This window comes from Triticum urartu, chromosome 6 (assembly GCF_003073215.2).
Source record: "Triticum urartu cultivar G1812 chromosome 6, Tu2.1, whole genome shotgun sequence".
In the NCBI taxonomy this organism is placed as follows: Eukaryota; Viridiplantae; Streptophyta; class Magnoliopsida; order Poales; family Poaceae; genus Triticum; species Triticum urartu.
The window spans coordinates 324,144,437-324,169,775 of NC_053027.1; positions in this window are offsets into that span (position 1 = coordinate 324,144,437).

A 25,339-nucleotide genomic window follows, 5' to 3' on the forward strand; every position below is an offset into this window, starting at 1 on the left:
AACCTTCGCCTTACTCTCGTGCAACGACAAGTGAATAAACACTAATTGTGAGAATAACACATCTAGCATGGAAAATATTAGCCACCCCTCACCGCCTCGCAAGCAGTACGAGCACTTAAAAGAGAAGTTTATTTTGAATATTAAAGATGGCATATACAAATTTGCTTAGAAAGGCAAAAGAATACCGCATATAGGTAGGTATAATGGACTCATGTGGCAAAATTGGTTTAAAGGATTTTGGATGCACAAGTAGTGATCATACTTAGTGCAAAATGAAGGCTAGCAAAAGATTGAGAAGCAACCAATCAAGAGACGAATAATCTCATATGTGAGCATTAAGCATAATTAACACCGAATAATGCACCACAAGTAGGATGTAATTTCATTGCATGACTATTGATTTTCGTGCTTGCATAGGGAATCACAAACCTTAACACCAATATTCTTACCAAAGCATAATTTCTCATCAAGAGGACTCACATATCACATCATCATATCTCAAAACTATTACTAAGAATCAAGTTTATTTTGTCCAATGATCTTCATGAAAGTTTTTGTCATATCCTTCTTGGATATCTATCACTTTGGGACTAATTTTCATGTGTTGCTTTTGATAAGCTCAAACAAATATAAGTGAAGATCATGATCATAATATTTCTTTATCTCAAATTAATTTTAGGGAAGCAAGAGATAATTTCTTGAAAATTTTACTAACTCTCAAATAAATATCAGTGAAGCAAGAGAGCATTTCTTCAAAAATACTAAAGCACACCGTGCTAAAAAGATATAAGTGAAGCACTAGAGCAAATCCGTAGCTCGTAAAAAATTTAAGCTAAGCATAGAGAGCAATTCTAACAAGTCATGTCATAATTTTGGCTCTCTCAAATAGGTGTGTCCAGCAAGGGATCAAGATTTAAAACAAAAAATAAAACAAGCAAAGACTCATATCATACAAGTCGCTCCAAGAAAAACACATAGTATGTGACGAATAAAAATATAGCTTCGAGTAAAATACTGATGGTCGTTAGAATAAAGAGGAGATGCCACTAGGGGCATCCCCAAGCTTAATTGCTTGCTATCTTTGGATAATAGCTTGGAATGCCGGGGCATCCCCAAGCTTAGGCTCTTCTTACTCCTTATTCTTTCTTCCATCGTAAGATAACTCAATACTTGAAAACTTCATGTTGGAAATATGCCCTAGAGGCAATAATAAAAGGATTATTATTATATTTCCTTGTTCATGATAATTGTCTTTTATTCATTCTATAATTGTGTTATCCGGAAATCGTAATACATGTGTGAATACATAGACACCAACATGTCCCTGGTAAGCCTCTAGTTGACTAGCTCGTTGATCAACAGATAGTCATGGTTTCCTGACTATGGACATTGGATGTCATTGATAACGAGATCACATCATTAGGGGAATGATGTGATGGACAAGAACAATCCTAAACTAAGCACAAGATCGTATAGTTCGTTTGCTAGAGTTTTTCCAATGTCAAGTATCTTTTCCTTAGACCATGAGATCGTGTAACTCCCGGATACCGTAGGAGTGCTTTGGGTGTACCAAACGTCACAACGTAACAGGGTGACTATAAAGGTATACTACGGGTATCTTCGAAAGTGTCTGTTGGGTTGACGCGGATCAAGACTGGGATTTGTCACTCCGTATGACAGAGAGGTATCTCTGGGCCCACTCGGTAATGCATCATCATAATGAGCTCAAAGTGACCAAGTGTCTGGTCATGGCATCATGCATTACGGTACGAGTAAAGTGACTTGCCAGTAACGAGATTGAACGAGGTATTGGGATACCGATGATCGAATCTCGGGCAAGTAACGTACCGATTGACAAAGGGAATTGTATACGGGGTTGCTTGAATCCTCGACATCGTGGTTCATCTGATGAGATCATCGAGGAGCATGTGGGATCCAACATGGGTATCCAGATCCTGCCGTTGGTTATTGACCGGAGAGCCATCTCGGTCATGTCTACATGTCTCCCGAACCCGTAGGGTCTACACACTTAAGGTTCGGTGACGCTAGGGTTGTAGAGATATGAATATGCAGTAACCCAAAACTTGTTCGGAGTCCCGGATGAGATCCCGGACATCACGAGGAGTTCCGGAATGGTCCGGAGGTGAAGCATTATATATAGGAAGTGCAGTTTCGGCCATCGGGAGAGTTTCGGGGGTCACCGGTATTGTACCGGGACCACCGGATGGGTCCCGGGGATCCACTGGGTGGGACCACCCATCCCGGAGGGCCCCATGGGCTGAAGTGGGGAGGGGAACCAGCCCATAGTGGGCTGGTGCGCCCCCCTTGGCCCACCCCCTGCGCCTAGGGTTGGAAACCCTAGGGTGGAGGGGGGGCGCCCCACTTGCCTTGGGGGCCACTCCACCCTTGGCCGCCGCCCACCTAGGATATCCCATCTCCTAGGGCCAGCGCCCCCCCTTGGGGAGCCTATATAAAGGGGGGGAGGGAGGGGCAGCCGCACCCTTGACTCTTGGCGCCTCCCTCTCCCCTGCTACACCTCTCCCTCTCGCAGTAGAACGGCGAAGCCCTGCTGCGGTGACTCATGCATCCACCACCACGCCGTCGTGCTGCTGGATCTTCATCAGCCTCTCCTCCCCCCTTGCTGGATCAAGAAGGAGGAGACGTCACGCTGACCGTACGTGTGTTAAACACGGAGGAGCCGTCCGTTCGGTGCTAGGATCTCCGGTGATTTGGATCACGTCGAGTACGACTTCCTCATCCCCGTTCTTTGAATGCTTCCGCACGTGATCTACAAAGGTATGTAGATGCAATCCGATCACTCGTTGCTAGATGAACTCATAGATGGATCTTGGTGAAACCTAGGAAAATTTTTGTTTTCTGCAACGTTCCCCAACAGTGGCATCATGAGCTAGGTCTATGCGTAGTTCCTTTTGCACGAGTAGAACACAATTTGTTGTGGACGTAGATGTTGTCAAGTTTCTTGCCGCTACTAGTCTTATTTTGCTTCAACGGTATTGTGGGATGAAGCGGCCCGGACCAACCTTACACATACGCTTACGTGAGACCGGTTCCACCGACTGACATGCACTAGTTGCATAAGGTGGCTGGCGGGTGTCTGTCTCTCCCACTTTAGTTGGAGCGGATTTGATGAAAAGGGTCCTTATGAAGGGTAAATAGAAGTTGACAAATCATGTTGTGGCTTTAACATAGGTAAGAAAACGTTCTTGCTAGAACCCTCTTGCAGCCACGTAAAACTTGCAACAACAATTAGAGGACGTCTACCTTGTTTTTGCAGCAAGTGTTCTGTGATGTGATATTGCCAAAGTTGTGATGAATGATGAATGATATATATGTGATGTATGAGATCATGTTCTTGTAATAGGAATCACGACTTGCATGTCGATGAGTATGACAACTGGCAGGAGCCATAGGAGTTGTCTTTATTTTTTGTATGGCCTGCGTGTCATTGAGAAACGCCATGTAAATTACTTTACTTTATTGCTAAACGTGTTAGCCATAGTAGTAGAAGTAATAGTTGGCGAGCAACTTCATGGAGACACGATGATGGAGATCATGATGATGGAGATCATGGTGTCATGCCGGTGACAAGATGATCATGGAGCCCCAAGATGGAGATCAAAGGAGCTATGTGATATTGGCCATATCATGTCACTATTATTATTTGATTGCATGTGATGTTTATCATGTTTTTGCATCTTGTTTACTTAGAACGACGGTAGTAAATAAGATGATCCCTCATAATAATTTCAAGAAAGTGTTCCCCCTAACTGTGCACTGTTGTGACAGCTCGTTGTTTCGAAGCACCACGTGATGATCGGGTGTGATAGATTCCAACGTTCACATACAACGGGTGTAAGACAGATTTACACATGCAAACACTTAGGTTGACTTGACGATCCTAGCATGTACAGACATGGCCTTGGAACACAGAAGACCGAAAGGTCGAGCATGAGTCGTATAGAAGATACGATCAACATGAAGATGTTCACCGATGTTGACTAGTCCGTCTCACGTGATGATCGGACACGGCCTAGTTAACTCGGATCATGTTATACTTAGATGACTGGAGGGATGTCTATCTGAGTGGGAGTTCATTGAATAATTTGAATAGATGAATTTAATTATCATGAACTTAGTCTAAAATCTTTACAACATGTATTGTAGATCAAATGGCCAACGTTGTCCTCAACTTCAACGCGTTCCTAGAGAAAACCAAGCTGAAAGACGATGGCAGCAACTATACGGACTGGGTCCGGAACCTGAGGATCATCCTCATAGCTGCCAAGAAAGATTATGTCCTACAAGCACCGCTAGGCGAAGCACCTGTTCTCCCTGCAGAACAAGACGTTATGAATGCTTGGCAGACACGTACCGATGATTACTCCCTCGTTCAGTGCAGCATGCTTTATAGCTTAGAGCCGGGGCTCCAAAAGCGTTTTGAGAGACACGGAGCATATGAGATGTTCGAAGAACTGAAAATGGTTTTTCAAGCTCATGCCCGGGTCGAGAGATATGAAGTCTCCGACAAGTTCTTCAGCTGTAAGATGGAGGAAAACAGTTCTGTCAGTGAGCACATACTCACTATGTCTGGGTTACATAACCGCTTGACTCAGCTGGGAGTTAATCTCCCGGATGACGCAGTCATTGACAGAATCCTTCAGTCGCTTCCACCGAGCTACAAGAGCTTTGTGATGAACTTCAATATGCAGGGGATGGAAAAGACCATTCTTGAAGTATTTGCAATGCTTAAATCAGCAGAGGTAGAAGTCAAAAAGGAACATCAAGTGTTGATGGTGAATAAAACCACTAAGTTCAAGAAAGGCAAGGGTAAGAAGAACTTCAAGAAGGACGGCAAGGGAGTTGCCGCGCCCGGCAAGAAAGTTGCCGGGAAGAAGCCAAAGAATGGACCCAAGCCCGAGACTGAGTGCTTTTATTGCAAGGAAAGTGGTCACTGGAAGCGGAACTGCCCCAAATACTTAGCGGACAAGAAGGCCGGCAAAACGAAAGGTATATGTGATATACATATAATTGATGTGTACCTTACCAGTACTCGTAGTAGCTCCTGGGTATTTGATACCGGTGTAGTTGCTCACATTTGTAACTCAAAGCAGGAGCTGCGGAATAAGCGGAGACTGGCGAAGGACGAGGTGACGATGCGCGTCGGGAATGGTTCCAAGGTCGATGTGATCGCCGTCGGCACGCTACCTCTACATTTACCTACGGGATTAGTTTTGAACCTCAATAATTGTTATTTAGTGCCAAGTTTGAGCATGAACATTGTATCGGGATCTCGTTTAATACGAGATGGGTACTCATTTAAATCCGAGAATAATGGTTGTTCTATTTATATGAGAGATATGTTTTATGGTCATTGAAGGAGTCCTGGATTAGGGGGTGTTCGGGTAGCCGGACTATACCTTCAGCCGGACTCCTGGACTATGAAGATACAAGATTGAAGACTTCGTCCCGTGTCCGGATGGGACTTTCCTTGGCGTGGAAGGCAAGCTTGGCGATGCGGATATTCAAGATCTCCTACCATTGTAACCGACTCTGTGTAACCCTAACCCTATCCGGTGTCTATATAAACCGGAGGGTTGTAGTCCGTAGGCAATCAACTCCATACACAACAATCATACCATAGGCTAGCTTCTAGAGTTTAGCCTCCTTGATCTCGTGGTAGATCTACTCTTGTACTACCCATATCATCAATATTAATCAAGCAGGAGTAGGGTATTACCTCCATCGAGAGGGCCCGAACCTGGGTAAAACAAAGTGTCCCCTGTCTCCAGTTACCATCCGGCCTAGACGCACAGTTCGGGACCCCCTACCCGAGATCCGCCGGTTTTGACACCGACATTGGTGCTTTCATTGAGAGTTCCTCTGTGTCGTCGCCTTTAGGCCCGATGGCTCCTTTGATCATCAACAACGATGCGGTCCAGCGTGAGATTTTTCTCCCCGGACAGATCTTCGTCTTCGGCGGCTTCGCACTGCGGGCCAATTCACTTGGCCACCTGGAGCAGATCGAAAGCTACGCCCCTGGCCATCAAGTCAGGTTTGGAAGCCTAAACTACACGGCAGACATCCGCGGAGATTTGATCTTCGACGGGTTCGAGCCACAGCCAAGCGCGCCGCACTGTCTCGTGGGGCATGATCTAGCTCTGCCGCCGAACAGTACCCTGGAGGCCGCAAACGCACCGGCTCTGACCCTTAATTCGGAGCCAGCTGCGCCAATCGAGGGTGAGCGGTTGGACGTCACCTCGGGGGCTGTAATCTCAAAGGCGATCGAGCCAAACGCCAGCCCCGCACTCTGCACGGCCCGTGACTCCGAGGAGCCGGATTCCTCTCCGTGCTTCGAGCCCCCCGCGCCCCTGCCGATTGAATCCGATTGGGCACCCATCATGGAGTTCACCACCGCGGACATCTTTCAGCACTCGCCCTTCGGCGACATCCTGAATTCTCTAAAGTCTCTCTCGTTATCAGGAGAGCCCTGGCCGGACTACGGTCAGCAAGGTTGGGATATGGACGACGAAGAAATTCAAAGCCCACCCACCACCCACTTTGTAGCCACTGTCGACGACTTAACCGACACGCTTGACTTCGACTCCGAAGACATCGACGGCATGGACGACGATGCAGGAGACGAACAAGAACCAGCACCTGTAGGGCGCTGGAAGGCCACCTCGTCATATGACATATATATGGTGGATACTCCAAAAGATGGAGATGGCGATGGAACAGTGGGGGATGACGCCCCCAAGAAACAGCAAAAGCGCCGGCGTCAGCGGCGCCGCTCTAAATCCCGCCAAAGCAATAATGGTGATTCCGGCACGGGAGATAATACTACCCCGGATAGCGCCGAAGAACACCCACCTCAGCAAAATTTGGCACAGGAAGATGGAGAAACCAGCCCTCATGAGAGAGTGGCAGACCGAGAGGTCGAGGATGACAACTATACGCCTCCCTCCGAAGACGAGGTTAGCCTCGATGGCGATGAATTCGTCATACCATCAGACCCCGCCGAACAAGAGCGTTTTAAACGCAGGCTTTTAGCCACGGCAAGCAGCCTCAAGAAAAAGCAGCAACAGCTTAGAGCTGCCCAAGAATTGCTAGCTGACAGATGGACTGAAGACCTTGCGGCCGAAGAGTATGAACTCGAACGCCCCTCCAAGAGTTACCCGAAGCGTAGGCCGCTACCCCGATCAGAGGAGGAAGCACCTACATCACCAGCGCATGACATGGCAGACCGGCCACCTCGCGGCCGCGACAGAGAGGTCTGTCGGCCCTCCACCCAAGCCATGCCCCGACGCCGCTCAACTAAGGCACGGGAAAATGCGCCCGACCTGCGAGACATACTGGAGGATAAGGCCAGAAAAACAAGATCGATCTACGGATCGTGCAGGTGCCCCACGGCATGTGACAATGATCTTCACTCCGGATACAACAAATCCGGCCGGGCCGAACACAACAGACATAGCTCTTCCGAGCTGCGTCGTGATATAGCCCAGTACAGAGGCGCCGCACACCCGCTATGCTTCATGAACGAAGTAATGGATCATAAAATCCCAGAGGGTTTCAAACCCGTAAACATCGAATCATACGATGGCACAATAGACCCAGCGGTATGGATCGAGGATTACCTCCTTCACATCCACATGGCACGCGGCGATGATCTACACGCCATCAAATACCTCCCGCTCAAACTTAAAGGACCGGCTCGGCATTGGCTTAATAGCTTGCCAGCAGACTCAATCGGTTCTTGGGAGGACCTGGAAGCCGCATTCCTCGACAACTTCCAGGGCACTTACGTGCGACCGCCGGATGCTGACGACTTAAGCCACATAATTCAGCAGCCAGAAGAATCAGCCAAACAATTCTGGACACGGTTCCTAACAAAGAAAAACCAGATAGTCGACTGTCTGGACGCAGAGGCCCTAGCAGCCTTCAAGCATAACATCCGCGACGAGTGGCTTACCCGGCACCTGGGACAGGAAAAGCCGAAATCCATGGCAGCCCTCATGACACTCATGACCCGCTTTTGCGCGGGAGAAGACAGCTGGCTAGCTCGCAGTAACAACTTATCAAAGAACCCTGGTAATTCGGATACCAAGGACAAAAGTGGCAGGACACGTCGAAATAAGCAAAAACACCGCGTTAACAGCGACAGCAATGAAGACACGGCAGTCAATGCCAAATTCAAAGGCTGTAAATCTGGTCAGTGGAAAAAGCCATTCAAAAAGAATACTCAGGGCCCGTCCAGTTTGGACCGAATACTCGATCGCTTGTGCCAGATACATGGCACCCCCAAAAGGCCAGCCAATCACACTAACAGGGATTGTTGGGTGTTCAAGCAGGCAGGCAAGTTAAGGGCTGAAAACAGAGACAAGGGGCTGCACAACGACGACGAGGAGCCCAAGCCGCCGAACAACAATGGACAGAAGGGCTTTCCCCCACAAGTGCGGATGGTGAACATGATATACGCAACCTACATTCCCAAGCATGAGCGGAAGCGTGCGCTACGGGACGTATACGCGATGGAGCCAGTCGCCCCAAAGTTCAACCCATGGTCCTCCTGCCCGATCACTTTTGATCGAAGGGACCATCCCACTAGCATCCGTCATGGCGGCTTCGCCGCATTGGTTCTCGACCCAATCATCGACGGATTTCACCTCACAAGAGTCCTCATGGACGGCGGCAGTAGCCTAAACCTGCTTTATCAGGATACAGTGCGGAAAATGGGCATAGATCCCTCAAGGATTAAGCCCACAAGAACGACCTTTAAAGGCGTCATACCAGGTGTAGAAGCCAACTGTACAGGCTCAGTAACACTTGACGTGGTCTTCGGATCCCCGGACAATTTCCAAAGCGAAGAGTTAATCTTCGATATAGTCCCATTTCGCAGTGGCTATCACGCCCTGCTCGGACGAACCGCATTCGCAAAGTTAAATGTGGTGCCGCACTACGCATATCTCAAGCTCAAGATGCCAGGCCCTCGAGGAGTAATTACGGTCAACGGAAACACCGAACGCTCCCTCCGTACGGAGGAGCATACGACGGCTCTCGCAGCGGAGGTACAAAGTAGCCTTCTCAGGCAATTCTCCAGTCCGGCCATTAAACAGCTAGACACTGCCAAGCGCGCCCGGAGTAATCCACAGTAGGACCGCCTGGCACGTTCTGAGCAAGCATAGCAATGCGGCCCCAACCCCAGCTCTCGCGACATAGCGAAACCAGTACCTCGCGTACATAACTACGCCCTGGAAATACCATGGGCACAGGGGAAGGGGCACAATAACGGCACACCCAAAATACGGCTTAAAACGTACTAGGGGCTGCCGGATTCTTTTTTTAAATTTTCTTACTTTCAGGACTCCATACTTCGGACGACCTGTTCGGCAATTCGACTACCGCACAAACGATGCAAGATCCAGGGAGGCAGACAAGCCATGCCGCATTATGGAATCCTAGGTGGTCTCTGTTACGAGCGCTATACCTGTTTTAAATACAATTCCGCGGCCTGCCCCTGGTCAGGACATACTGAATAGTCCAATATCTTTTGCTTACCGCACTATTTGTATCGTTCGGCTTTGATAAACAGCCTCTCTATAAACAATGCTTAGCTTTTTGTCTATTTTTTGCATTACTCTCTTTTATATATGTTCATTAATGACATGTTGCACCCGTACACTGTGGTACGGCAAGTACGCCAGGGGCTTCAGTACCTTTAATATGGTGTGAGAAGTCCATACACTTTCACAAGTGCGGCACCCCGAACTTATAGCACTATATGCATCGGCTCCGAATCATGATTTGGGTCAATAGTTGGGTTTGCCCGGCTCCTATGTTTTGGTGCCTTACGTTCCGCTATATCGGCTAAGGTAGCACTACGAGAACCACTGCGATTGTGCCCCGGTTGAGCTGGGTTAAGCACCTCAGTGGAGAAAGCTAAAACTGACTGTCATGATGAGGCGAGAGACCGGTCGCTGTTCGAGAGGTTTTTCGAGTCCCTAAAGGCTTATGCCGCTTCGAGCGAGGAGTTGGATGACCCCAGCCAAGGCGTGGATAGCGCCCCGAACTCGGTCTTCCAAACTAGGGGCTTCGCCGAAATCTAAAATTATAAAGTTCTATGGCTAAGTGAGAGTGTTCAAGCATTATAGTCCGATTGCCTGGTTCGTCGTGCTGAGCGCCTCCCTCGAAGGACCCAACCATGGGAAAAAGAGCGCTCAAGTTTATCACCGAACACCCCAGCACTAGTGACATGGGGGCAGAAGCCGACGACTGGCCATCTCTCAATTTTTGATAAACGGCCGCACAGAAAATAATATTTTAAATTCAACAAGCATTACTTAAGCGCATATGAACAAGTTTTCAGCGCACAGGATAAAAACGAGCGAGTTTATTCAAAAATTACATCCTTGGTGCATTCATCCGCCACAAGGCGGGCACCTGCAAGAACATCCTTATAATAGTTCTCGGGCTTGCGATGCCCCTTCCCCGGCGGCGGCCCGTCCCTCACAAGCTTCTCACTGTCCAGCTTACCCCAGTGCACCTTTGCACGGGCAAGGGCCCTACGGGCTCCATCGATGCAGACGGACCGCTTGATGACCTCGAGCCTTGGACAGGCCTCCACTAGCCCTCGCACCAGCCCGAAGTAGCTCCCAGGCAGGGCCTCTCCGGGCCACAGCCGAACTATGAAGCCCTTCATGGCCTGTTCGGCCGCCTTATGGAGCTCGACCAGCTGTTTCAGCTGGTCGCTCAGGGGCATAGGGTGTCCGGCCTCAGCATACTGAGACCAGAACACCTTCTTCGTCGAGCTGCCCTCTTCAGCTTGGTAGAATGCGGTGGCGTCGGATACGCTGCGGGGAAGATCTGCGAATGCCCCTGGAGAACTCCGGATTCGGGTAAGTAACAAGTAGTTTACTTTTATATTTCTGCTTTGCATAAAGAATGCCTTACCCGCTGCTATCTTCTTCACCTCCTCCAACTCTTGGAGGGCCTTTTGGGCTTCGGCCTTGGCAGACTTGGCAGTCTCAAGGGCCGCTGCGAGCTCGGATGCTTGGGTCTTTGACTCAAGCTCCAAACTCTCATGTTTTTTCATGAGATCCTGAAGCTCTTGCTGCACCTCGCCGACCTGAGCCCCAAGTTTCTCTCGCTCGGTGCGCTCCGCGGCCGTTTTCTTTTCGGCCTCGGACAGCGCCTGCTTGAGGGTCGCCACCTCAGTCATGGCCCCTACAATAAGCAGTACAATCCTGTTATTTTTTGCAATCACGCCTCTCTATAGGCACTTTTCTGTAAGGTATTTCTTACCTTCTTTCTCCTCGAGCTGCCGCTTGGCAAGGCCGAGCTCTTGCTCGGTCCGCTCGAGGTTCTGCTTCAGGACACCCACCTCCGCAGTCAGTGCGGCGGTGGATAGCAGCGAAGCCTGCATACGCATATTGACTCTTTTTGTTAGACTCGTGCGAAATTGACTAGATCCTCTATTCGGCTTTTCTTTCCGAACGCCAAACAGAGCATCAGGGGCTACTGTCTATGCGGTAATATTTTTACATATTTTTCTTACCTCGAAGCCTGTTAGAAGGCTAGCGCAAGCTTCAGTCAGTCCGCTCTTGGCGGACTGAACCTTCTGGATCACCATACTCATAATAGTACGGTGCTCCTCGTCGATGGAGGCGCCTTCAAGCACCTCCAGCAGATTGTCCGGCGCCTCCGGTTCGACGGAGGCGGCCGGCTCAGAAGGCTTGCTCCTCTTGGAAGGAGTTCGCCTGCCGCGGTCCGGAATCGTTGAAGACTCCGGCACGGCGTCCGGCTCAAAGCCGGACTTGGAGCCCTGGGGGGTCTTGTCCCCCTTACTCCTGGAGTCCGGGAGGTCGCCTTGCGGCTCCTCCAGGACCACCTCCTCCTACCCCGGAGCTCGTTGCGACACCACTTCGGCATCATCCGCAGTGCGGGGGGAGACAACGGGCGGAACTGAGTTCACGTCTGATGAATCCAGGGAGCCGCTCGATGACTCGTTGAGTTCGGCCCGGGGCGGGCTGCATGATTATACTCGACATTAGGGAAAGTTGTGCAACGAAAGGAATATCATGAGTCACTCTGGTATCCGAACACTTACGATTTCGCCGGATGCCTGGCTCTGTCCAGCCACTCCTCTTCGTCCTCGTCGGCATCGGGGGCGTAGTCCGGCGGAGGGGTTTTCCTCTTCTTGGACCCCTCGGCCTTCCCCCTTGGGGCGGCCTTCCTTTTCTTTCCTCCCCCCGCTGGGGGGGGGAGAGCTTTCTTCTTCCTCCTCCTTGTTTTCACGGGAGGAGGGCGTCTCGGACTCGTCGGATGACGAGTCCGACAACACCATGTTGCGGGTACTCTTTCGAGTCCCCGTGGTCTTCTTCTTCTTGGCCTTCTTTTCCGGCACCACATAAGGCGCCGGAGCCAGCAGCTTCACTAGTAGAGCTGGGGCTGGGTCTTCGGGCAGCGGAGCCAGACAGTTAATCAGTCCGGATACCGCCCGCCAATCCTGTCAAAGGTAAGGGAGTTTAGATCCCGCATAGAGTTAAACTATGAAAAAGATGAACATCCTGTAAAAGGTGAAAATGGCTTACCTCGCTAGCGTGACGCTGCGAGCTGTATCCACGGTCCTCGGAAGCGGATGTGGGAGCCTCGGCGCCTTTGGTTAGCACCTTCCAGAAGTCTTCATACGTCGTATCGAAGAGCCTATTAAGGGTTTGGTGCTGCGCCGGGACGAACTCCCACAGATTAAAATCCTGTTGTTGGCACGGGAGGATCCGGCGGACGAGCATAACCTGGATTACATTAACAAGCCGGATTGGCTTGTTCACCAGGGACTGGATGCATGTTTGCAATCCGGCCACCTCTTTTTCGTCACCCCACGATAGGCCCATCTCTTTCCAGGACATAAGCCGCGTGGTGGGTCCGGATCGGAACTCGGGGGCTGCGATCCATTTCGGATCGTGTGGCTTGGTGATGTAAAACCACCCGGCTTGCCACCCCTTTAGGGTCTCTACGAAGGAGCCCTCGAACCACAGGACGTTGGCAATCTTGCCCGCCATGGCGCCTCCGCACTCCGCCTGGTTGCCGCGCACCACCTTGGGCTTGACGTTGAAAGTCTTGAGCCAGAGGCCGAAATGAGGGCGGACGCAGAGGAAAGCCTCACACACGACGATAAACGCCGAGATGTTGAGGATGAAGTTCGGGGCCAGATCGTGAAAATCCAGGCCGTAGTAGAACATGAGCCCCCGAACGAATGGGTGAAGTGGAAAACCCAGTCCGCGGAGGAAGTGGGGAAGGAATACTACCCTCTCATGGGGCCTTGGGGTGGGGAGAAGCTGCCCCTCCTCGGGAAGCCGGTGCGCGATGTCTTTGGACAAGTATCCGGCCTTCCTAAGCTTTTTGACGTCGCCCTCCGTGACGGAGGAGACCTTCCACTTGCCTCCCGCTCCAGACATTGCTGGAGAAGGTTGAGGTGGGAAGTGCGGGCTTGGGCACTGGAGCTCAAGTGCGCAGGAGATGGATAGGCAAAGGAGGAAGAAGGCGTAGGTAAAAAGGTGGATCCTTATCCCCTTATATGGGCAGATGCGGTTGTGCATCCCCACCTGCCTAATAAAACTCGCTTGCCTCCCAAGCGCCGTGGTAAATGGCGCGGTTAGGGTTACCCACATCCGTAGTGATGAGAATCCCGTAAAGGGGGTACACGATCTCTGCTTTGACAAGACGTGCCAAGGAAACCGCCTCGCCAAACATGCTGAGGTCGAAAAGTAAAAACGATTCGAGTAAAGGACTTGGCCGTAGTGTGATAGCGCACTGCGGAATACGTCAGCAGATTTGATTTGTGTCAATATTATTCTCTCTATGGCAATATGTGGAAGCTTATTTTGCAGAACCGGACACTACTCTTGGTGTTTACAATCTTCTACGAAGGACTTGGAGGAGGAACCCGCCTTGCAATGCCAAAGACAATTTGCGCGTCGGACTCGTCGTCATTGAAGCCTGGTTCAGGGACTACTGAGGGAGTCCTGGATTAGGGGGTGTTCGGGTAGCCGGACTATACCTTCAGCCGGACTCATGGACTATGAAGATACAAGATTGAAGACTTCGTCCCGTGTCCGGATGGGACTTTCCTTAGCGTGGAAGGAAAGCTTGGCGATGCGGATATTCAAGATCTCCTACCATTGTAACCGACTCTGTGTAACCCTAACCCTATCCGGTGTCTATATAAACCGGAGGGTTGTAGTCCGTAGGCAATCAACTCCATACACAACAATCATACCATAGGCTAGCTTCTAGGGTTTAGCCTCCTTGATCTCATGGTAGATCTACTCTTGTACTACCCATATCATAAATATTAATCAAGCAGGAGTAGGGTATTACCTCCATCGAGAGGGCCCGAACCTGGGTAAAACAAAGTGTCCCCTGTCTCCTGTTACCATCCGGCCTAGACGCACAGTTCGGGACCCCCTACCCGGGATCCGCCGGTTTTGACACCGACAGTCATGCTCCGATGGTGAATGGTTTATTCTTAATGAATATCAAGCGTAATGCTACACATATTCATAGTGTGAGTACCAAAAGATGTAAGGTTCATAATGATAGTCCCACATACTTGTGGCACTGCTGCCTTGGTCACATAGGTGTCAAACGCATGAAGAAGCTCCATGCAGATGGACTTTTAGAGTCTCTTGATTACGAATCATTTGACACGTGCGAACCATGCCTCATGGGTAAAATGACCAAGACTCCGTTCTCAGGAACAATGGAGCGAGCAACCAACTTATTGGAAATCATACATACTGATGTGTGCGGTCCAATGAGTGTTGAGGCTCGCGGTGGTTATCGTTATGTTCTCACCCTCACTGATGACTTGAGTAGATATGGGTATGTCTACTTAATGAAACACAAGTCTGAGACCTTTGAAAGGTTCAAGGAATTTCAGAGTGAGGTTGAAAATCAACGTGACAGGAAAATCAAGTTCCTGCGATCAGATCGTGGAGGAGAATACTTGAGTCACGAATTTGGCACACACTTAAGAAAATGTGGAATAGTTTCACAACTCACGCCGCCTGGAACACCTCAGCGTAATGGTGTGTCCGAACGTCGTAATCGCACTCTATTAGATATGGTGCGATCTATAATGTCTCTTACCGATTTACCGCTATCATTTTGGGGCTATGCTTTAGAGACTACCACATTCACTTTAAATAGGGCTCCGTCGAAATCCGTTGTGACGACACCGTATGAATTATGGTTTGGGAAGAAACCTAAGCTATCATTTCTAAAAGTTTGGGGATGCGATGCTTATGTCAAGAAACTTCAACCTGAAAAGCTCGAACCCAAGTCAGAAAAATGTGTCTTCATAGGATACCCTAAAGAAACTATTGGGTATACCTTCTACCTCAGATCCGAAGGCAAGATCTTTGTTGCCAAGAATGGATCCTTTCTAGAGAAAGAGTTTCTCTCGAAAGAAGTAAGTGGGAGGAAAGTAGAACTTGATGAAGTATTACCTCTTGAACCGGAAAGTGGTGCAACTCAAGAAAATGTTCCTGAGGTGCCTGCACCGACTAGAGAGGAAGTTAATGATGATGATCATGAAACTTGAGATCAAGTTGCTACTGAACTTTGTAGGTCCACAAGGACACGTTCCGCACCAGAGTGGTACGGCAACCCTGTCTTGGAAATCATGTTGTTAGACAACGGTGAACCTTCAAACTATGAAGAAGCGATGGCGGGACCAGATTCCAACAAATGGCTTGAAGCCATGCAATCCGAGATAGGATCCATGTATGAAAACAAAGTATGGACTTTGACAGACTTGCCCGATGATCGGCGAGCGATAGAAAACAAATGGATCTTTAAGAAGAAGATGGACGCGGATGGTAATGTTACCATCTATAAAGCTCGACTTGTCACTAAGGGTTATCGGCAAGTTCAAGGGGTTGACTATGATGAGACTTTCTCTCCCATAGCGAAGCTGAAGTCCGTCCGAATCATGTTAGCACTTGCCGCATTCTATGATTATGAGATATGGAAAATGGACGTCAAAACGGCATTCCTTAATGGTTTCCTTAAGGAAGAATTGTATATGATGCAGCCGGAAGGTTTTGTCGATCCTAAGAATGCTGACAAGGTGTGCAAGCTCCAACGCTCAATTTATGGGCTGGTGCAAGCGTCTCAAAGTTGGAACATTCGCTTTGATGAGATGATCAAAGCATTTGGGTTTATGCAGACTTATGGAGAAGCCTACGTTTACAAGAAAGTGAGTGGGAGCTCTGTGGCATTTCTCATATTATATGTAGATGACATACTTTTGATGGGAAATGATATAGAACTTTTGGACAACATTAAGGCCTACTTGAATAAGAGTTTTTCAATGAAGGACCTTGGAGAAGCTGCTTATATATTGGGCATCAAGATCTATAGAGATAGATCAAGACGCCTCATAGGTCTTTCACAAAGCACATACCTTGATAAGATATTGAAGAAGTTCAATATGGATCAGTCTAAGAAGGGGTTCTTGCCTGTGTTGCAAGGTGTGAAATTGAGCTCAGCTCAATGTCCGACCACAGCAGAAGATATAGAAGATATGAGTGTCATCCCCTATGCCTCAGCCATAGGTTCTATTATGTATGCCATGCTGTGTACCAGACCTGATGTAAACCTTGCCGTTAGTTTGGTAGGTAGGTACCAAAGTAATCCCGGCAAGGAACACTGGACAGCGGTCAAGAATATCCTGAAGTACCTGAAAAGGACTAAGGAAATGTTTCTCGTTTATGGAGGTGACGAAGAGCTCGTCGTAAAGGGTTACGTCGATGCTAGCTTTGACACAGATCTGGATGACTCTAAGTCACAAACCGGATACGTGTATATTTTGAATGGTGGGGCAGTAAGCTGGCGCAGTTGCAAGCAGAGCGTCATGGCGGGATCTACATGTGAAGCGGAGTACATGGCGGCCTCGGAGGCAGCACATGAAGCAATCTGGGTGAAGGAGTTCATCACCGACCTAGGAGTCATACCCAATGCGTCGGGGCCGATCAAGCTCTTCTGTGACAACACTGGAGCTATTGCACTTGCCAAGGAGCCCAGGTTTCACAAGAAGACCAGGCACATCAAGCGTCGCTTCAACTCCATTTGTGAAAATGTTCAAGATGGAGACATAGATATTTGTAAAGTACATACGGACCTGAATGTAGCAGATCCGTTGACTAAACCTCTCCCTAGAGCAAAACATGATCAACACCAGAATTCCATGGGTGTTCGATTCATCACAATGTAACTAGATTATTGACTCTAGTGCAAGTGGGAGACTGTTGGAAATATGCCCTAGAGGCAATAATAAAAGGATTATTATTATATTTCCTTGTTCATGATAATTATCTTTTATTCATGCTATAATTGTGTTATCCAGAAATCGTAATACATGTGTGAATACATAGACACCAACATGTCCCTGGTAAGCCTCTAGTTGACTAGCTCGTTGATCAACAGATAGTCATGGTTTCCTGACTATGGACATTGGATGTCATTGATAACGACATCACATCATTAGGGGAATGATGTGATGGACAAGACCCAATCCTAAACTAAGCACAAGATCGTATAGTTCGTTTGCTAGAGTTTTTCCAATGTCAAGTATCTTTTCCTTAGACCATGAGATCGTGTAACTCCCAGATACCATAGAAGTGCTTTGGGTGTACCAAACGTCACAACGTAACTGGGTGACTATAAAGGTATACTACGGGTATCTCCGAAAGTGTCTGTTGGGTTGACGCGGATCAAGACTGGGATTTGTCACTCCGTATGACGGAGAGGTATCTCTGGGCCCACTCGGTAATGCATCATCATAATGAGCTCAAAGTGACCAAGTGTCTGGTCACGGGATCATGCATTACGGTACGAGTAAAGTGACTTGCCGGTAACGAGATTGAACGAGGTATTGGGATACCGACGATCGAATCTCGGGCAAGTAACGTACCGATTGACAAAGGGAATTGTATACGGGGTTGCTTGAATCCTTGACATCGTGGTTCATCCGATGAGATCATCAAGGAGCATGTGGGAGCCAACATGGGTATCCAGATCCCGCTATTGGTTATTGACCGGAGAGCCATCTCGGTCATGTCTACATGTCTCCCGAACCCGTAGGGTCTACACACTTAAGGTTCGGTGACGCTAGGGTTGTAGAGATATGAATATGCAGTAACCCGAAAGTTTTTTGGAGTCCCGGATGAGATCCCGGACGTCACGAGGAGTTCCGGAATGGTCCGGAGGTGAAGCATTATATATAGGAAGTGCAGTTTCGGCCATCGAGAGAGTTTTGGGGGTCACCGGTATTGTACCGGGACCACCGGATGGGTCCCGGGGGTCCACCGGGTGGGACCACCCATCCCGGAGGGCCCCATGGGCTGAAGTAGGGAGGGGAACCTGCCCATAGTGGGCTGGTGCGCCCCCCTTGGCCCCCCCTGCTCCTAGGGTTGGAAACCCTAGGGTGGGGGGGCGCCCCACTTGCCTTGGGGGCCACTCCACCCTTGGCCACCGCCCCCCTAGGAGATCCCATCTCCTAGGGCCGGCGCCCCCCTTGGGGAGCCTATATAAAGGGGGGAGGGAGGGGCAGCCGCACCCTTAACTCTTGGCGCCTCCCTCTCCCCTGCTACACCTCTCCCTCTCGCAGTAGAACGGCGAAGCCCTGCTACGGTGACTCCTGCATCCACCACCACGCCGTTATGCTACTGGATATTCATCAACCTCTCCTCCCCTCTTGCTGGATCAATAAGGAGGAGACTTCACGCTGACCGTACGTGTGTTGAAGACGGAGGAGCCGTCCGTTCGGCGCTAGGATCTCCGGTGATTTGGATCACGTCGAGTATGACTTCCTCATCCCCGTTCTTTGAACGCTTCTGCGCGTGATCTACAAAGGTATGTAGATGCAATCCGATCACTCGTTGCTAGATGAACTCATAGGTGGATCTTGGTGAAACCGTAGGAAAATTTTTGTTTTCTGCAACGTTCCCCAACACTTCAGTCACACAAAACTCAACAAAAGCCTTTGTGAGATGCGTTAGTATAAGAAAACAAATCAATACTATAAGTTCTGTAGCAAACTAATTCATATTTTGTTCTTGCATTCTATATACTATATTCCAACTTTTCTATGGCAAAAAAATCATCAAAAAACCATAGAATCGTCAAAACAAGCATACAACGCAAAGAAAACAGAATATGTCAAAAACAGAACAGTCTATAGCAATCTGGATATTTCTAGTACTTCTATAACTCCAAAAACTCTGAAAATTAGGAAAATATGGGAAATTTCTATATCTACAGAAAAAGGAATTAGTATTTTATCGCTCTCTAGTTAAAAATGAAAATTATCCTCGCGAGCACAAAAGTTTCTGTTTTTTCAGCAAGATCAAACAACTATCACCCAAGAAGATCCTAAAGGCTTTACTTGGCACAAACACTAATTAAATCACAAAAAACACGATTATTTAGTATCATAGTTGTTCTAACACTCAAGAACAGAAAGCAAAAAGCAAAAATAAATTTTATTGGGTTGCCTCCCAACAAGCGCTATCGTTTTATGCCCCTAGCTAGGCATAAGATTTTATTGATGCTCACATGAAAGATAATAATTGAAACACGAAGAGAGCATCATGTAGCATGTGAAAACACATTTACGTCTAACATAATTCCTACGCATAGGCATTTTATATGCAAACAAATTATCAAAACAAGCAAAGACTAGCATATGCAAGGAAGAAGAATAAAACATAGACAATCTCAACATGAAGAGAGTTAATTTAGTAGCATGAAAATTTCTTCAACCATATTTCCATTTATCATAATAATTACATGTAGGATCATAATCAAATTCAACAATATAACTATGACACAAAATATTCTCTTCATGATCCACATGCATGCCAAGTTGACACTCTTCCAAAATAGTGAGATTATCATCAAATAAAGTCATGACTTCTCCAAGCCCACTTTTATCAAAAATTTCATAAGATTGATCATTCTCCAAAGTAGTGGGATCATTATTATCCAGAGTTGACACTCTTCCAAACCCACTTTCAATATTATTACAAACATATTCATCATGAGGCTTAAATAAAATTTCAAAATCATAAGAAGAATCACCCCAATCATGACCATTGCAACAAATAGTGGTCATAGCAAAATTAGCATCCCCAAGCTTAGGGTTTTGCATATTATTAGCACATTTGACATTAATACTATTTATAGTAAAATCATTGCAATCATGCTTTTCATTCAAGGAGCTATGATGAATCACTTCACAAATTTCATCATCACAATTTTTAGATTCACTAATCTCAAGCAAAACTTCATAAAGATAATCTGGTGCGCTCAACTCACTAGCAATTGGTTCATGGTGATTGGATCTTTTAAAAATATTAGGAAGTGGATGGGGATCCATATCAATGGATTTTTAGCAAGCAAAGATGCAAGCAAATAGAAGACACATGGTAACACAAGCAAAGGTAGCAAACAAAATTGCACACAAAAACAGATCTGACGAGAAAACAGCGAACAAAAAAGAGGGCGAATAAAACGACAAATTTTTGTGAAGTGGGGGAGAGGAAAATGAGAGGCAAATGGCGAATAATGTAAATTGCGAGGAGATGAGATTTGTGATTAGGAACCTGGTATATGTAGGTGATCCTCCCCAGCAACGGCGCCAGAAATTCCTTTTGATAACGGCTTGAAGCTACATCGGTATTTCCCCAAAGAGGAAGGGATGATGCAGCACAGCGATGGTAGGTATTTGCATCAGTGATGAAACCAAGGTTATCGAACCAGTAGGAGAACCAAGCAACAACACGTAAATGGCACATGCACACAAATAACAAATACTTGCAACCCGACGTATTAAAGGGGTTGTCAATCCCTTTCGGGCAACGGCGCCAGAAATTGGCAAACGGATGTGAATAAATTGTAGTAGATTGATAGATCGAATGCCAAATAAAATAAATTAGAATAAATTGCAGCAAGGTATTTTTGTATTTTTGGTTTAATAAATTGCAACAATCTGTTTATTTGATCCCATAAGAGTATCCCTTTTTCACACAAATGGTGATGCATGAAATGAGCATGCTCATATAAAGATTTCCCATCAACTAGGCTAGTTGGGGTTTTAGCACGAGCGCATAAGGATCGAAGATGATCCAAGTAGAACACTTTAAGTGGATCCATAACAATAGATTTTTAGCAAGAAAAGATGCAAGCAAATAGAAGGCACATGGAAACATAAAGAAAGATACACACGGGAAGAAGGCGAACGGAAAAAGAGGCCGAATAAAACGGCAAGGGTGAAGTAGGGGAGAGGAAAACGAGAGGAAAATGGCAAATAATGTAATGTGAGGGATAAGAGTTGTGATGGGTAATTGGTATGTCTTGACTTGGCGTAGATCTCCCCAGCAACGGCGCCAGAAATCCTTCTTGCTACCTCTTGAGCACTGCGTTAGTTTTACCTTGAAGAGGAAAGGGTGATGCAGTAAAGCAGTGTAAGTATTTCCCTCAGTTTTTGAGAACCAAGGTATCAATCCAGTAGGATACCACGCGCGAGTCACCTCGTACCTACACAAACAAATAAGAACCTCACAACCAATGCGATAAAGGGGTTGTCAATCCCTTCACGGCCACTTGCAAGAGTGAGATCTGATAGAGATGATAATAATAAGATAAATATTTTTGGTATTTTTATGATATAGATTGAAAGTAAAGATTGCAAAATAAAGTAGATTGGAAACTTGTATGATGGAGAATAGACCCGGGGGCCATAGGTTTCACTAGTGGCTTCTCTCAAGAAAGCATAAGTATTACGGTGGGTGAACAAATTACTGTCGAGCAATTGATAGGAAAGAGGATAATTATGAGAACATCTAGGCATGATCATGTATATAGGCATCACGTCCGAGACAAGTAGACCGAAACGTGATGCCTATATACATGATCATGCCTATATACATCGACTGCTATCCAGCATGCATCTAGAGTATTAAGTTCATAAGAACAGAGTAACGCCTTAAGCAAGATGACATGATGTAGAGGGATAAACTCATGCAATATGATGTAAACCCCATCTTTTTATCCTCGATGGCAACAATACAATACGTGTCGGTTCCCTTTCTGTCACTGGGATCGAGCACCGCAAGATTGAACCCAAAGCTAAGCACTTCTCCCATTGCAAGAAAGATCAATCTAGTAGGCCAAACCAAACTGATAATTCGAAGAGACTTGCAAAGATAAACCAATCATACATAAAAGAATTCAGAGAAGATTCAAATATTGTTCATAGATAAACTTGATCATAAACCCACAATTCATCGGATCTCGACAAACACACCGCAAAAGAAGATTACATTGAATAGATCTCCAAGAGAATCGAGGAGAACTTTGTATTGATATCTAAAGAGAGGGAAGAAGCCATCTAGCTACTAGCTATGGACCCGAAGGTCTGAAGTAAACTACTCACACATCATTGGAGGGGCCATTGAGTTAATGTAGAGGCCCTCCGTGATCAATGCCCCCTTCGGTGGAGCTCCGGAAAAGGCCCCAGGATGGGATCTCTTGGGTACAGAAGGTTGCGGCGGTGGAAATAGGGTTTCGTGGTGCTCCTGGATGTTTGCGGGGTATATGGATATATAGGAGGAAGAAGTAGGTCGGTGGAGCAACGAGGGGCCCAAAAGGGTGGATGGCGCGCCCAGGGGGGTGGGCACGCCCCCTGCCTCGTGGCCTCCTTGATTGTTTCTTGACGTCCACTCCAAGTCTCCTGGATCACGTTTGTTCCAAAAATAACGCTCCTGAAGGTTTCATTCCATTTGGACTCCGTTTCATATTCCTTTTCGGGGAAACACTAAAATAGGCAAAAAAAACAACAATTTGGGCTTGGCCTCCGGTTAATAGGTTAGTCCCAAAAATAATATAAAAGTGTAAGAATAAGCCCATTAACATCCAAAATAGATAATATAATAGCATGGAGCAATCAAAAATTATAGATACGTTGGAGACGTATCAGTGAATGAATTACTGTTGGGCAATTGATAGAACTTCAAATACTCATGACGATATCCAGGCAATGATCATTACATAGGCATCACGTCCAAGATTAGTAGACCGACTCCTGCCTGCATCTACTACTATTACTCCACACATCGACCGCTATCCACCATGCATCTAGTGTATTAAGTTCATGGAGAAACGGAGTAATGCAATAAGAATGATGACATGATGTAGACACGAACTATTTATGTAGAAATAGACCCCATCATTTTATCCTTAGTAGCAACGCTACATACATGTCGGTTCCCCTTCTATCACTGGGATCAAGCACCGTAAGATTGAACCCACTACAAAGCACCGCTTCCCATTGCGAGATAAATAGATCAAGTTGGCCAAAGAAAACACAAATATCGGAGAAGAAATACGAGGCTATAAGCAATCATGCATATAAGAGATCAAATAAACTCAAATAACTTTCATGGATAAAAAGAGAATTGATCTGATCATAAACTCAAAGTTCATCGGATCCCAACAAACACACCGCAAAAGAGTTACATCATATGGATCTCCAAGAAAGCATTGTATTGAGAATCAAATGAGAGAGAGGAAGCCATCTAGATACTAACTACGGACCCGAAGGTCTACAAAGAACTACCCATGCAACATCGGAGAGGCACCAATGGAAGTGGTGAACCCCTCCGTGATGGTGTCTAGATTGGATCTGGTGGTTCTGGACTCTACGGCGGCTGGAATTGATTTTCATCAACTCCCCTAGGGTTTCCGGAATATTGGGGTATTTATAGAGTAAAGAGGCAGTCCGGGGGGCTCCCAAGATGGGTGCAACCCACCAGGGCGCGCCTGGGCCTCCAAGCGCGCCCTGGTGGGTTGTGCTCCCCTCGGAGCAGCCCCCAGGTGCTTCTTCGGCCCATTGGTTGTATTTTGGTACAAAAAATCCGCCAAAAGTTTCGCTGCGTTTGAACTCCGTTTGATATTGATTATCTGCGATGTAAAATATATGCAAAAAAACAACTGGCACTTGGCACTATGTCAATAGGTTAGTACCAAAACATGATATAAAATGACTATAAAATGATTATAAAACATCCAAGATTGATAATATAACAGCATGGAACAATCAAAAATTATAGATACGTTGGAGACGTATCAGGATGCCCCATGGCATCCCAAGCTATTATCTGAAAGAGAAGCAAGCAACTAAGCTTGGGGAGGCCCGAGTGGCATCCCCTCTGTCTTCTAACGACCATCGGTATTTTCCTTGGAGCTATATTTTTATTCGTCACATATCATGAGTTTTGCGTGGAGGGTCTTGTATGATATGAGTCTTTGTTTGTTTTGCTTTTTATTTTTAGTCATCTATCCTTGCTGGACACACCTATTTGAGAAATCCAAAATTATGCTATGACCTTTTAGAAATGCTCTCATGCTTCACTTAGATTTATTTGAGAGTTAGTAAATTTTTTAAGAAATTCTCTCATGCTTCACGTATATTATTTTGAGAGAAGAAATTTTTTATGCTCATGTTATTCACTTAGATTTGTTTGAGCTATCAAAGCAACGTATAAATTTAGTCCCAAAGTGATAGATATTCAAGAGGGATATAATAGAAACTTTCATGAAGATCATTGGACAAAATAAACTTGCTTCCTTGTAATAGTTTTGCGATATGTTGATATAATACGTGAGTCATGTTGATGAGCAATTATGCTTTAGTAAGAATGTTGGTCTTAAGGTTTGTGATTCCCTATGCAAGCATGAAAGTCAATAGTTATGCTATTAAACTACATCCTACTTGTGGTGCGTTATTCAGTGTTAGTTATGATTAATGCTCGCTTATGAGATTTTTCGTTTCTTGGTTGGATGCTTCTCAATCTTTTACTAGCCTTCATTTGCACTAAGTATGATCACTACTTGTGCATCCAAAACCCTTAAACCAGTTTTGCCACATGAGTCCACTATACCTACCTATATGCGGTATTCTTTTGCCATTCTAAGCAAATTTGTATGTGCCATCTCTAATTTTCAAAATAAATTTCTCTTTTGCGTGCTCGTGCCGCACATGAAAACGGTAGGGGGTGGATGATATATTTTCATTCTAGATGCGTTATTCTTAAGATGAGTGTTTATTCACTTGTCACTTGGCAAAGGTATTAGGGATTCCCAGTCCCGAAATGAAAAATAAATTTACTTTATGTTGTCAAATAATAAATTCCTTGGAAAGTGTCGGTATGGACGACTGATACGTCCATTTTTCATCATGCTTTTATATCAATAT